The following is a 13,199-nucleotide window of genomic DNA, read 5'->3' as shown; positions in this document are numbered from 1 at the left end:
ATTAGTGTGAAAAAAATTCTTTTTATTTTATAGTGCAAATACAATCTTTTTTTTGAAAGAGCCAGCCTCCACTGGGGTTTCATTGATTAAGCAGGGAGCAGGTGACAAAGTGACAAAGGCGGTGATCATGTGATCAAGGAGGTAACAAAAAGAAAAGAAAAAGGGGAGTGCCTAGAGCACCAAGAACTAAGCTATAATCTCACGGAGGATCCCCGAAGGGGCTCTGAAGAAATTTGAAACCACCCTGCTGCCATAGGCAAAGCTCTCTCCTGATATCGTTGATCACATCTCGTATCCTCGCCTCCTTCTTCCTGAAAACACAACTGTTGCGTTCCTGCCAGATCTTCCATAGCGCAAGCATTATCAGTGACCTGATTCCTTTTGTGTGCGCTGGCCGTGTCGCGGAGACCATGGCTTCCACCTTTTACAGAGAGATGTTGTCGTTGCACACACACGCATAGCTCAGACCCTGGTAGTGCCGCCAAGAAGACAGTTCAGCCCAAATTGTCTTCGAGAAAGAGCAATCCCAGAACAGGTGTGTCGAGGTCTCGAGATTCCTGAGGCAGAGCTGGCAAAAGTAGTCGTTAGTCCAGCCCCTACGTTGGAGACGGTCGTTGCACCACAGCCGGTTCTGGTGGAGGAGCCATGCAAACATCTTGAGCTTCGCCGGAGCCCAAGCATCCCAGATTAGGGCCTGGTGCAAGCCCGTCGTCGAGCCCAAGAACTGAAGGGAGTAGGTCGAGCGGGAGCTGTACTGGCCTGGCTCCTCCGAGTTCCAGCGAATTTGATCTTGTTCTTCTGCTTGTAGCTCGAGCTGCTGACGCTGAATAAGTCGGTGTAGGTTGAGAACATCGCTGGCTAGGTTGCTGGTGTTGCCATGTGCGAGGTCCAAAACCCATCGATCGCCGCTGACAGCCTGAGCCACAGTTCTGCCCTTGCGCCTCGAGTGCTTGAAAAGAGTCGGGAAGCAGAACTTCAATGGCACCGGTCCTAGCCATGAGCAATGCCAGAAGCTCGCCATTTTGCCGTTGCCAACGGCTAACCGTGTCGCCGTGTTGAACAGAGCGTGGTCCGAGTCATCACATGGCGGCTCTGTTCCCACCCAAGGGCGAGTGGGGGTTTTCTAGCTATGCCAGAGCCATCTCAGTCGGAGTACGCGACTGAACTTTGGCAGGTCAAGCACGCCGAGCCCACCGTGCTTGACCGGGGAGCAGGCTCGTTCCCAGTTGATCTTGCAGCTGCCGCCAGAGAGTTCTTGCTCCTTCCCCCAAAGAAAGCGTCGCCTGTATTTGTCAATTTCCTTTAGCAGTTTCTTGGGGACTCGCAGCGCTGTGAGGGCGAAGGTGGGCAGGGCTGCGAGGACGCAGCGGACAAGGACGCGCCTGCCCACCATGGAGAGCATCCGTCCCTTCCACCCCGCGAGCCGGGCCCTGATTCGGTCGAGGATGAACTGCAGGTGAACTAGGTGTAGCCGGCCCGTGGTGATGGGTAGACCTAGGTATCTAATTGGGAAGTGGGTGATCGGACCGCGGAAAGCTTGAAGAACTAGTTCTAGGTCGATGTTGTTGCTCGGCATGGCCGTAGACTTAGCAAGGTTGATCCAAAGGCCCGAGGCGTCGCCGAGACTATGGAGGATGCACATCAGGTGGTCAATTTCCTCCTTGTCAGGGTTTGCGAAAATTATGGCGTCATCAGTGTATAAGCTCACTCTGAGCTTGACCTCTCTACCAGGCACCGGCATGATCTCGAGTGCCTCCTCAGCGGCTTGGAGAAGGCGGTGGATGGGGTCGGTCACAATTATGAAGAGGCGAGATGATGGATTGCACCGCCGCAGCTAGCCGGATCGAGAGAACCTTGGAGATCAGCTTCGCAATTGAGTGGATTAGGCTGATCGGTTTGTAGTCAGCAATGCAGTCAGCTCCGTCTTTCTTGAAGATGAGCGCGATGATCACAGAGTTCAGGGCCCCAAAGTTTTGCCCGGTCAGGTGGTAGAATTGTTGAAACGCTTGCAATATATCCTCGTTTATAATGCTCCAGCAGGATCGGAAGAACACACCGCAGAAACCATCCGGCCCTGACCATCACGTGCAAGTTCTGACTTCCGCTGTATTTATACCTCTTCCTAATCAAGTACAGTGCTCGGGAATACTACAAGGACATGTCAGAGTCTAATACAAGGGCAGATAGATCTGTAAATCTGACATCAATGACTAAAAAAACTGATTACATCAAGAGTTCGCACCATGTTTCTCAAAGCAGAAAAAAAATCCTACAAATTTTTGACAGTAACCATAGAAAGTGTAGAATGGTGACCTACTGACCTGTAGTATGTGGTTCTTCAGGAGAGGATGATCGAATGCAGGCTGCTTGTAAATGTCAACGCAGTCAAAAACTACCCCATAATTATCCTGTCATTTCATCAAATACAGAATAAGTACGTCGGATTTGGATTCTCTAATCATCTTGAGAACTTGACAACGAAGTGTTTGTTCCGATTGCATGGTTACCTTGAAGGATTTGACATAGGGCTTGTTAAGCATCTTGAGCTCTCTCTCCAGTTCGAAGTCGCTTTCCGAGATCGCTGAACTTCTTCCCCGGCCACAGCTAAAGAACAGAAAAGAGACGAATAGCATCACAACGACCAACGGATGCCTCTTCATCTTAACTTCTTGTTTGAAGATCGCCTACGACCTTGGACCGTCCTTCGTAACGCAAACGCACATATATATAATTGCCGAAGTATAGGGTTGCATTGACAATGATGGAAAGTGCAAGGATTATATGGGAACCAATAATTACGGAGAAACAACAAGGTAATTCGGTGATTTCCTATTCTTATTGCGTTGATTTTGTTATTATAAAAGGGATTCATTCATTTGATGGACGAATTACAAACCTGATTCCGGGAAGGAATTGGCCATATACTAGCATTAGATGGCGATACAGAATCATACTTTGATTTTGTTACTACATTTTTTTTTGAACCGGGCGTTACCCCTTTCCATTGCAAACAACGAAAATACAACCAGTTCCGAGTACAGAGTCAGGGAGAGGGAAAGAGGTAAGGTGGGTTCAAGCATTACCAGAAAACCCACTGCCATTCGGTCGCCGTCGACCCAAACGCTGTGGGGCGAAAATCTGATAACACCTACATCTACTAGAGTATTATGTTCCACGACACCCAGAGAGAGATACATGCCAACACACCAAAATATCAAACAATCAAAAGAGGGAAGCTACTATGAGGAAGATGGCCCTCCCGGCAGAACACTCCACTTCGTCCGCCCTCGAAGCAGTGTACATCCATCACGATCTTTCATGCTCCTCCAATCGGCTGGGCAGTGGTCCCGCAAAGTCTCATCAGCTGCATCGTGCTGGCCCTGATCATCTCGGCACCTAAGTGGAGCTTGTCAGCGTCATCACCCTTCTGCAGTCCTGTCCAATACAGTTACTACATTTTCTCAATGACCTCACGTTTAATTTGGCAATATGGATATGACTAGGCGACTGCTGCAACACATCTAAGTACTACTCCCTTTGTTCCTAAATATTTGTCTTTTTAGAGATTTCAAATGGACTACCACATACGGGTGTATATAGACATATTTTAGAATGTAGATTCACTCATTTAGCTCTGTATGTAGTCACTTTTGAGATCTCTAAAAAAGACAAATATTTAGGAACGAATGAAGTAGTTATATCTCGCGTCAAAAAGAAAACGTAAGTACCTAATCATGCGCGTGCATGATTTAATAAAATCGAGCGGCTGATGCTACGTGACAAAATAAATGACTGGGACAAGCCTGCCAGACTGCATGAGCAAGAGCTTAGTGATTTAGTGATTGTTTTCTTTCTTTTATAAGGTACAATATCGTGACACAAGAGGTGCATGCAACATTTAATTTTGTTTCAAAAAAAAATCAAAAAATTGTAACTTATGAACTGCACGTCGGAACTAAGATCTGTTTTCACCGTTGAAATCCTCGCGACGAGATCTTTGAAGTAGATCTCGGATGGGTATGTTTTGACAAAAAAAATCTATGCCAGCTTTCGTGTTATATGGTGCAACACTATTAGTACATGATGCAACTTTGGTACTACATCATGCAACTTTTTTCAAAACTAATTACTTCACTAGTCAATGTGTACGTGCAATGCACGTTAATTTGAAAGTATATTAAGTGGCGGATATTAAGTAGAATATTATTTGCATATTATTATGTGATTAGCACTATATTTGGCATGAAATTAACTGCACACTAAACGTGTTGAGCGCTCGACATTAAAACAGTCTAGGTCGTTGGATTGACATGATTTGATGACCGAGATTAATTGAATCTGCCCCTTTGGGTCTTTTTATATTGATATAGATATAAATATAAATGATCCAACTTTCTATAAGGTGCAACCTAACCCATGATAACCTGATGTGGAACCCTCCTTCCTATTCGTGGATGTGTAATTTTTCACTATTAGCACATCCTACCCTACCTACCCTATATTCAACGATATGTTCAACTTAGTTTGTTGTTTCAGCCAGCTGCCTAGTAGTGATGTGCAACTTCTCCTCCTTACTTATCAATGTGTAATTTTAGTTGGCTGAGCAAAAGATGGAGTTGCACATTGTCTACTAGGCAGTTGGCCGGTGCAACATATGAAGTTGCACATCTCACAGACAAGGATAGTTGCATGGTGAAAATTGCACATTCATGAGGGTAGTGAAAAGTTGCATATTGACTGGACGCTAAAGTTGCACATCTCACCAGCTATGTAGTTTGGACGGGGTGCTAGTAGCGGAAACTACACATCCACAGGGGGTATGATGGGAAGTTGCACATACTGTTAGGCAGTTGACCATGGCTACATTCGAAGTTGCACATTCACTGCTACGCATCTGGCCTAGGCCGCAAACAGAAAAAGTTGCAAATCAACATGCAGCGGAATAGTTGCACATCAACTACTAGCCAGTTGGCCTGGGCAACAGATGAAGTTGCACATCTCATTGGCAAGGGTAGTTTGGAATGAAGGTGCTATCCGTAAAAACTGCAAGTCCTCGCAGAGGGGGGGGGATTGCACATCAACTGTCAAGTAGTTGCACATCGACTGCAAAGCAGTTGCATCATGCGGGGACTAAATTGCACACAAAAAGTTGGTCAAAACATACTCATGTGGGATCTAGTTTCGCAGAGCACGTCTTGAGGATTCCAATGATGGAAGTGGATCTTAATTTTGATGTTCGGTTCAAAAGTTATGATCTTTTAGAAAAATTAACCCCGCATTAATGCGTTCATAGTTGTTCGCATATGTGAAAACTGCATGTCCGTGAGTAGGGGGAAAGTTGCACATCGACGATGAGATAGTTGTGAAGGAAATATGCCCTAGAGGCAATAATAAAGTTATTATTTATTTCCTTATATCATGATAAATGTTTATTATTCATGCTAGAATTGTATTAACCGGAAACATGATACATGTGTGAATACATAGACAAAACAGAGTGTCACTAGTATGCCTCTATTTGACTAGCTCGTTGAATCAAAGATGGTTATGTTTCCTAACCATGGACAAAGAGTTGTCATTTGATTAACGATATCACATCATTAGGAGAATGATGTGATTGACTTGACCCATTCCGTTACCTTAGCACTTGATCGTTTACTTTGTTGCTATTGCTTTCTTCATGACTTATACATGTTCCTGTGACTATGAGATTATGCAACTCCCGTTTACCGGAGGAACACTTTGTGTGCTACCAAACGTCACAACGTAATTGGGTGATTATAAAGGTGCTCTACAGGTGTCACCAAAGGTACTTGTTGGGTTGGCGTATTTCGAGATTAGGACCTGTCACTCCGATTGTCGGAGAGGTATCTCTGGGCCCACTCGGTAATACACATCACTTAAGCCTTGCAAGCATTGTAACTAATGAGCTAGTTGCGGGATGATGTATTACGGAACGAGTAAACAGACTTGCTAGTAACGAGATTGAACTAGGTATTAAGATACCAACGATCGAATCTCGGGCAAGTAACATACCGATGACAAAGGGAACAACGTATGTTGTTATGCGGTTTGACCGATAAAAGATCTTCGTAGAATATGTAGGAGCCAATATGAGCATCCAGGTTCCGCTATTGGTTATTGACCGGAGACATGTCTCGGTCATGTCTACATAGTTCTCGAACCCGTAGGGTCCGCACGCTTAAAGTTCGATGGCGGTTATATTATGAGTTTATGTGTTTTGATGTACCGAAGGTAGTTCGGAGCCCCGAATGTGATCACGGATATGACGAGGAGTCTCAAAATGATCGAGACATGAAGATTGATATATTGAACGACTATATTCGAACACCGGAATGGTTCCGGGGGTTATCGGATATATACCGGAGTACCAGGGGGTTACCGGAACCCCCTCCCCCCCCCCCCCCCCCGAGGTTAATGGGCCTCATGGGCCCAATTGGTGGAAGAGGAGAGGCGGCCAAGGGGCAGCCGCGCGCCCCTCCCCTCCCAAGTTCAAATTGGACTAGGAAGGGGGGCGGCGCCCCCTCCACCTTTCCTTTCTCCCTCTTTCTCCTTCCCTCTCCTCTCCTACTCTAACATGGAAAGGGGGAGTCCTACTCCTAGGACTCCTCATGGGGCGCACCAAGGGTGGCCGACCCCCTCCCCCTCCTCTCCTCCTTTATATACGGGGAGGGAGGCACCCCCTAGAGACAACAATTGATCTCTTGGATCTTTTAGCCGTGTGCGGTGCCCCCCTCCACCATAATCCACCTCGGTCATATCGTAGCGGTGCTTAGGCAAAGCCCTGCGTCAGCGGAACATCATCATCGTCACCACGCCGTCGTGCTGACGGAACTCTCCCTCAAAGCTCGGCTGGATCGGAGTTCAAGGGACGTCATCGAGTTGAACGTGTGCAGAACTCGGAGGTGCCATGCGTTCGGTGCTTGATCGGTCGGATCGTGAAGACGTACGACTACATCAACCGCGTTGTGCTAACGCTTCCGCTTTCGGTCTACGAGGGTACGTAGACACACTCTCCCCTCTCGTTGCTATGCATCACCATGATCTTGCGTGTGCGTAGGAATTTTTTTGAAATTACTATGTTCCCCAACAAGTTGCACATCGATTACTAAACAATTGCACCAAACAGGGAGTCAGTTGCACACAAAAAAGTTCATCGAAACACACCCATTCGAGATCTAGTTTTGAACACCACGTCTTCATGGTTCCAACGGTGAAAACGAATCTTAATTCCCACGCGTGGTTTATAAGTTATGACTTTTGGAAAATTTTGAAATACATATTAAATGCGTTCACACCTGTTCATATGTGCTTTTGTATTTTCTTCCCAATTGCACGCTACTTTGTCACTCTAATATGAATTAGTTTTCCTTGCATGTGAATTAGGAAGACAAATTATTTCCTTTTATGGATTAGAGACCAAATACTTCCTTTTTGGTCGGCCGCTCCGGACCGCTAGGGAGCAACCGGATGCTCCTTGGACGCGTCCAAAAGGAAATACTAGCTAAATTTAATAACAAAGTATTAGGTGAAAACCAACAAGAAGAGAAAATATGAAGGACGACGCTACATGTTGTCCGGGTGAAAACTGGACAAGATGAGCCGCCTCGTCCACCGTTTAGTCAATGCATCATCAGCGGCGCCTGCCTTGTCTTCTTCTCGAGTGCTTCCCAACACGAGTCATGCTACGCTCGGGACTTTGCAACATGACTCATGTAGCAAACCGGTGGGTCAATTCATAACATGAGTCATGTTGCGCTCGACAGTTTGCAACATGACCCATGTTGCAAACCGGATCACTAAGGTTCCAGCCATCACACTAGCCTCTTTGCAACAAGGCACATGTTGTGAAGCCCGCCAACTTAAAGGACGCTACCTCAGCGACCTTCCCTTATCGCAGCACTAGCCAGGCATGACACCAAACCATGGTGGCGGCAACCTTGCGTCGCCGCCGGCAGTCCTCGCAATAGCCTCAGCTGCCTCTGATCCGTACATCGCTCACAATAGCCGCTGACCTAGCAGGGACATCCGTCTTGGTGTTGGGATGGTTGCCAGATGCAAGATTGACGGATTCGGGGGATGACACGTACACGATGAAGATGATGTGTGCCAGAGGATAGGGTTGTTTGTAAACAGTTGGTGGGATACATGCCTATGTGTAGGGGATGTTGTTCAAGCCAGTGCAATGCACATGCGTCGCACGATCAAAAAAAATTGGAGAGATTCGGAGGCGGTCGATGGAGCACCACGTCCAGTCGTTTGATTACAATAATTTCCCAAACATGAAAGAGAAAGATTAAGATGGCCCCAACTTTTTTTAACCCTAAAACCATAGAACAATTTTTCTACGGTAATTTTCATTTATATATTAAAATATTTACAAAGGGTACAAATAAACACCTCTCAACCAATGCCAGTTCTAGAAATCAGCATCTAATGAATGTTACAAGTGTTGCTCAACCCAACTACTAATTTGGAGTGCTTTTGCTTGCCTAGCTCTGATCTGCGTGGACCAAAGGCCCTCTTTTAAGTAGTACATCTAGCCCTGGAGGTGAGGGGCAGCCGATCTGAAAATTTTATCATTACGAATGGACCATATAACTCCAGCGGCCCATGATAATAATATCCAAATCTATGTCTTTGGGGAGCTGATTCATGGCTAGCTGGATGTCATCAAATACTGAAATTCCTCTCAACTTAGAAGGCATGATGTACTCCCAATAGTGAAGAGCAGATGTATAATTCCAAAAAAGATGGAACAAGGTCTCCTCGGTGTTATCTATGCAAAATGCATAATCATATTTATCCAGATACATCGTTTTATGTTGCAGAAGGTTCCTGGTGTTGACCCGGTCATGGAGCATAAGCCAAATGAAAATCTTATATCTGAGTCTGCATGAGGTCTTCCAGATATCCTTGAAAACTGTTGGTGTTGTGTTGTTTCCTACCATGGACTTGTACATCACCATAGAAGAATATGGTCTGTTGTCCCTCCGTAGAGACCAAATATCCTTAGCCTCTTTTTGTGTACTCTCTGCTAGTCGTGTCTGTAGTGTTGTGTATTGCTGGTAAGCCTGGAGAGAAAGAGGACTATGGAAGAGGCTTTCAAACTCATGTGCATCAAGTGCATGCTGAAGAGAGATCTCTTTGTTGATTAAAAAGGAGTACAATTCAGGAAATTTAGTGCTCAGAGTTTGATCCCACCAGGTATCAGACCAAAAGTGAATAGTATTACCCGAGCCAACAATGCAGGTAGCATACCACCATGGTCTTTGGGTTTACATACAGTGTCCCAGGCAATCAAAGCAGCACCCCTCTCCTAAGTACCATATTTTCTCCAGAAGCAGTTATTCAGATAAATTTTTAGTTGCTTTACCACAGATGCAGGTAACATGAGGGTGTGCATGAAGAAAATTGGTAGGCTGGAGAAAACATATTTGATTAAAGTGAGTTTGTCTCCACTGGATAGCAAAATGGAGCATCCCAGAAGTCTGTTTTCAACTTTTCTAAGTAAAGGGACAAAATCTTCAACTCTGGGCTTTGTGATGCTCAAGGGGAGGCCAAGATCGATATGTGGGAGGGTACCAATCCGACAACCAAAGAGTGCAGATAGCTCCCGCATCTTGTGATCTGAAGTATTGATTGCAATCATAGTGGATTTGGCATAGTTTACTTTCAGTCTGGTATATGCAGCATAATGAAGGAGGAGATTCTTAATGTTGTTCAATTGTGTAGCGTCAGCTTGAACTACCAACGTAGTGTCATATGGACTGGTATTGTGCTGTAATTGTGGAACCACAGGAGCATTATGCATTGCCTCATTAAGCATGGTTTGTAGGAGGTCAGCAGCCAAGACAAAAATTAATGGTGAAAGTGGGTCTCCCTGTCTAACTCCTTTTTTGCATAGAAATTGTTTCCCAGATAACCCATTAAGCAGAATAGAGGAATATCATGTGCTGTAGATCATTCTGATACAATGAATCCATTTCTCTCCAAAACCTCTTGCTTGTAAAATCTCAACAAGTGTGTCATTATTAAGCATGCCAAATGCCTTTTCAAAGTCTAGTTTAAGCAACAAAACTTCTTGATTTGATTGATGACACTAATGGATATACTCATAAGACCAAGCAAGACAATCTTGGATGCATCTGTTATTCAGAAACCATATTGATTTTTGTGGACCAAAGTAAGAATGAATTTCTGAAATCTGTTTGCCAAGAGCTTAGTGATGATTTTCAGGGTATAGTTCAGAAGAGAGACGGGTCTGAAATCTCCAGGGCAGGCAACAAAGTCCTTCTTTGGAATGAGAGTAATGAAATAGTAGTTGATGCTCTGGAAATTGACAGTGCCCTTGTGGAAGTCTTCGATCAATCTGTAAAAATCAAGTGCAATAATATCCCAACATGATTTGAGAAAGGCAGCATTGAACCCATTTGGTACAGAGGACTTGTCGGCAGGCATCTCCAAGACAACCTTATCTTTTTCCTCCTTAGCAAATAGACTTCAAGCTCCAAAAGTCCATTATGGCGTTCCAGTAGGTCATGCAGGTGCAAAGGGTGTTCTTTGACTGATGATGTCCCCATTCACTGTTTGAAGGCTCTAAAAAGGACTGCTGCTTTTTTGGGTGCTCATGATGTTCTATACCATTTTCATCCATCGGCATAGCAATTTGGTTATTTCTGAACTTGAGGGTGGCTTTGGCCCTTGAAATATTTGGTATTAGCTTATCCCATCTAGATCATCTTTATAGTAGCTCTTTGTTTCTAGTAAATTCTCTGTTGTTTAAAAGATTGTTCAGATGCCATTGAGTTCTTCATTCGATAAGTCTCTGAATTCCTCTAGGGTGTCATAGCAAAGGATCATGAAATTGGTGTAATTAATATTCTGCCTGAGATCTGATAGTGTTCTAGCCCAATTCTTGAGATGTTTTCTGAGTCTTTTAAATTTTGCAGCAATTGGTTTAGCACTATCCACTTCATTGATCTGTTGCTCCCAAATTTTCTTGACCACCTCCCTGAACTGATTGTGTTGTACCCAAAAATTTTCAAATCTAAAAATGTTGGCTCTAGGGATATTGCACTAGTGCATCGATGTGCTATATAAACCGTTTTACCCCCTTTTCGGTACAGAGTTTTAAACCATCGCCTTACTTGTGTGCGCGATAAGGAGGGTCCATCCCACATGACCCAGAAATCGTCGGCGTTAGGGAGCGATGATGCAGATGCTCTACCATATATAATCATATACGATGCAGGAACATATCACACACATTATATTCTGGCACACATGTGGGATTGGGGATCAATCGCCCACGTCTCTCGTGAGTCAAATGTTTCTAATTGCGCAGGGAAACCAAATGGTGTTTGACATTCGACCGTTTGTGAAATATTACCTAAGGCACATGTGCCATCATAGAAATTGTGCGTGATATGTGGCCCATCGCACACGAGTGTTCTATGGCAAGCGTCTGTCACGCATGACATCATCGCACACGTTTCCTGAAAAAATTATGAGTGAGATTGCATTTTGCATTGGGCACGGGTTCCTCGAAGGTCACGCGTGCGATAATGTGCTATCACAAACGGTTGAGGAGCCCCTACGCACACGTAGAAGTGCCACAAATCGCCTGTGATTTATTGTGTATCACCGACGGTTCAATTTATCATGTCTGCTTTTCCTATAGATCACAGGGGCTGCGGTATGAGTGACGTGTGCTTGGCCTCTCTCGCTTCCTCCCCCTACCATTGTTTAGAACCCTTGCTATCTTATACAAAATCAAACTATGACCAACCTTCTTACCAGCTAACATATTCCTACAACTACAAAGAATATTAATCAAACTATATGTTTTGCAACAATAGCAAACATTCTTGTGTGAAAATAAATAGGCACAAAAGCACACACCATCTCATGAATTTCATGTTTCAAAATTCAGGTCAAAAAGATGATACACGAGTGTGATAATTATGTCACATGATTGACCTTAAATACAATGTGATAATTATATCACATAAATAAAATAGTACCCTTACATATAATTGCTCACTAATATTATAACACCAAAATAGATGGGCGCAGCAACACGCGCATTCAATGATCTAGTAGGGACATTATGAGAAGCCTGACTGATGCTCTTAGCCCGAGGACAAACACACGACCTATTTGGTTGGCTTGCTCAAAAAACTGTCCGACTAAGGCAACATTACCGGGTGTTGGATTTTGGAGGGTTAACGTTGAGATTGCTGCCTGGCTAAGAGCATCTCCAATAGCAGCCCTATTTTCGGGCATGAGGTGTTTTGGGAGCACGATGAGGTAAAAAATGGCCTCCAACAGCTAGCCAACCGCAAAAGAATTGCAAAAGGAAAAAATTTGGCAGCGCTTAAAATACACCGCGGAGTGTTGCAAATATACATAACTTCGGCTGCTGCCCCAAAAGAAAACGACACATAGTCATGACCCAGCAGTCGTCTTCCACACACGCAGCCGCACACCCGCGCCACTCCCACCTTCAGATATGCGGCTATCACACCCCGCCATCGCCGGATCCACTTGTCGCACCCCACCCGTTGGCTGCCAGACCGATGAATCGCCCTGCGACTGCCCCCTTTTCGCCGAAATCTGCCATGCCACCGCCCCCTTTTTTTTGCCAAAGTTTGCCACGCCGCCGCCGCACCGGTGTTACCTCTCCTCCTCGGCGCTGCTGCCTCCTCGCCATGCCGCCGAAGGCAAGGGCAAGAGGGGATTCAAGAGGGTGCGGCTCAGGCTGTCCGGCAACTACGGCGTCGAGTTCCAGCACGACGGCCGGAGGTACTGGCTCAACACGTTGCCGACTACCAACCATGCCCTCGCGCGATTCCAGAATTCGTGGCCTGAACTTCATTCATTGATTTATTCGGGTGCATTCCTTTTGCACCCGGGTTATGAAATTCCGTACTCATTAAGTGTTGGCCCCCTTCATCGCCAGATTTAGTCGCCTCGTGGAGGCTTGGCCTCACGTGCTCGAGGCTCAATTTCCTGAAGATTGAGTCTCGGGCGAATGCCGAACTTGTCGGGTTGTCGATGATAATCGAGTCAAGCCCGATCAAGTCGGCTACCCGCATTGTTGTCAAGGAGTAGGACAACATTAGAGAGAGCGGTGAGGAGCGATGACAGCCTTTGCTAGGGCACATCTGGAGTAT

The sequence above is a fragment of the Triticum urartu genome, chromosome 2A (assembly GCF_056163025.1).
Source record: "Triticum urartu cultivar PI428250 chromosome 2A, HENAU_Tu73, whole genome shotgun sequence".
Lineage (NCBI taxonomy): Eukaryota > Viridiplantae > Streptophyta > Magnoliopsida > Poales > Poaceae > Triticum > Triticum urartu.
The sequence above is the reverse complement of the archived record's forward strand: the minus strand, read 5'-3'. Positions refer to the sequence as shown.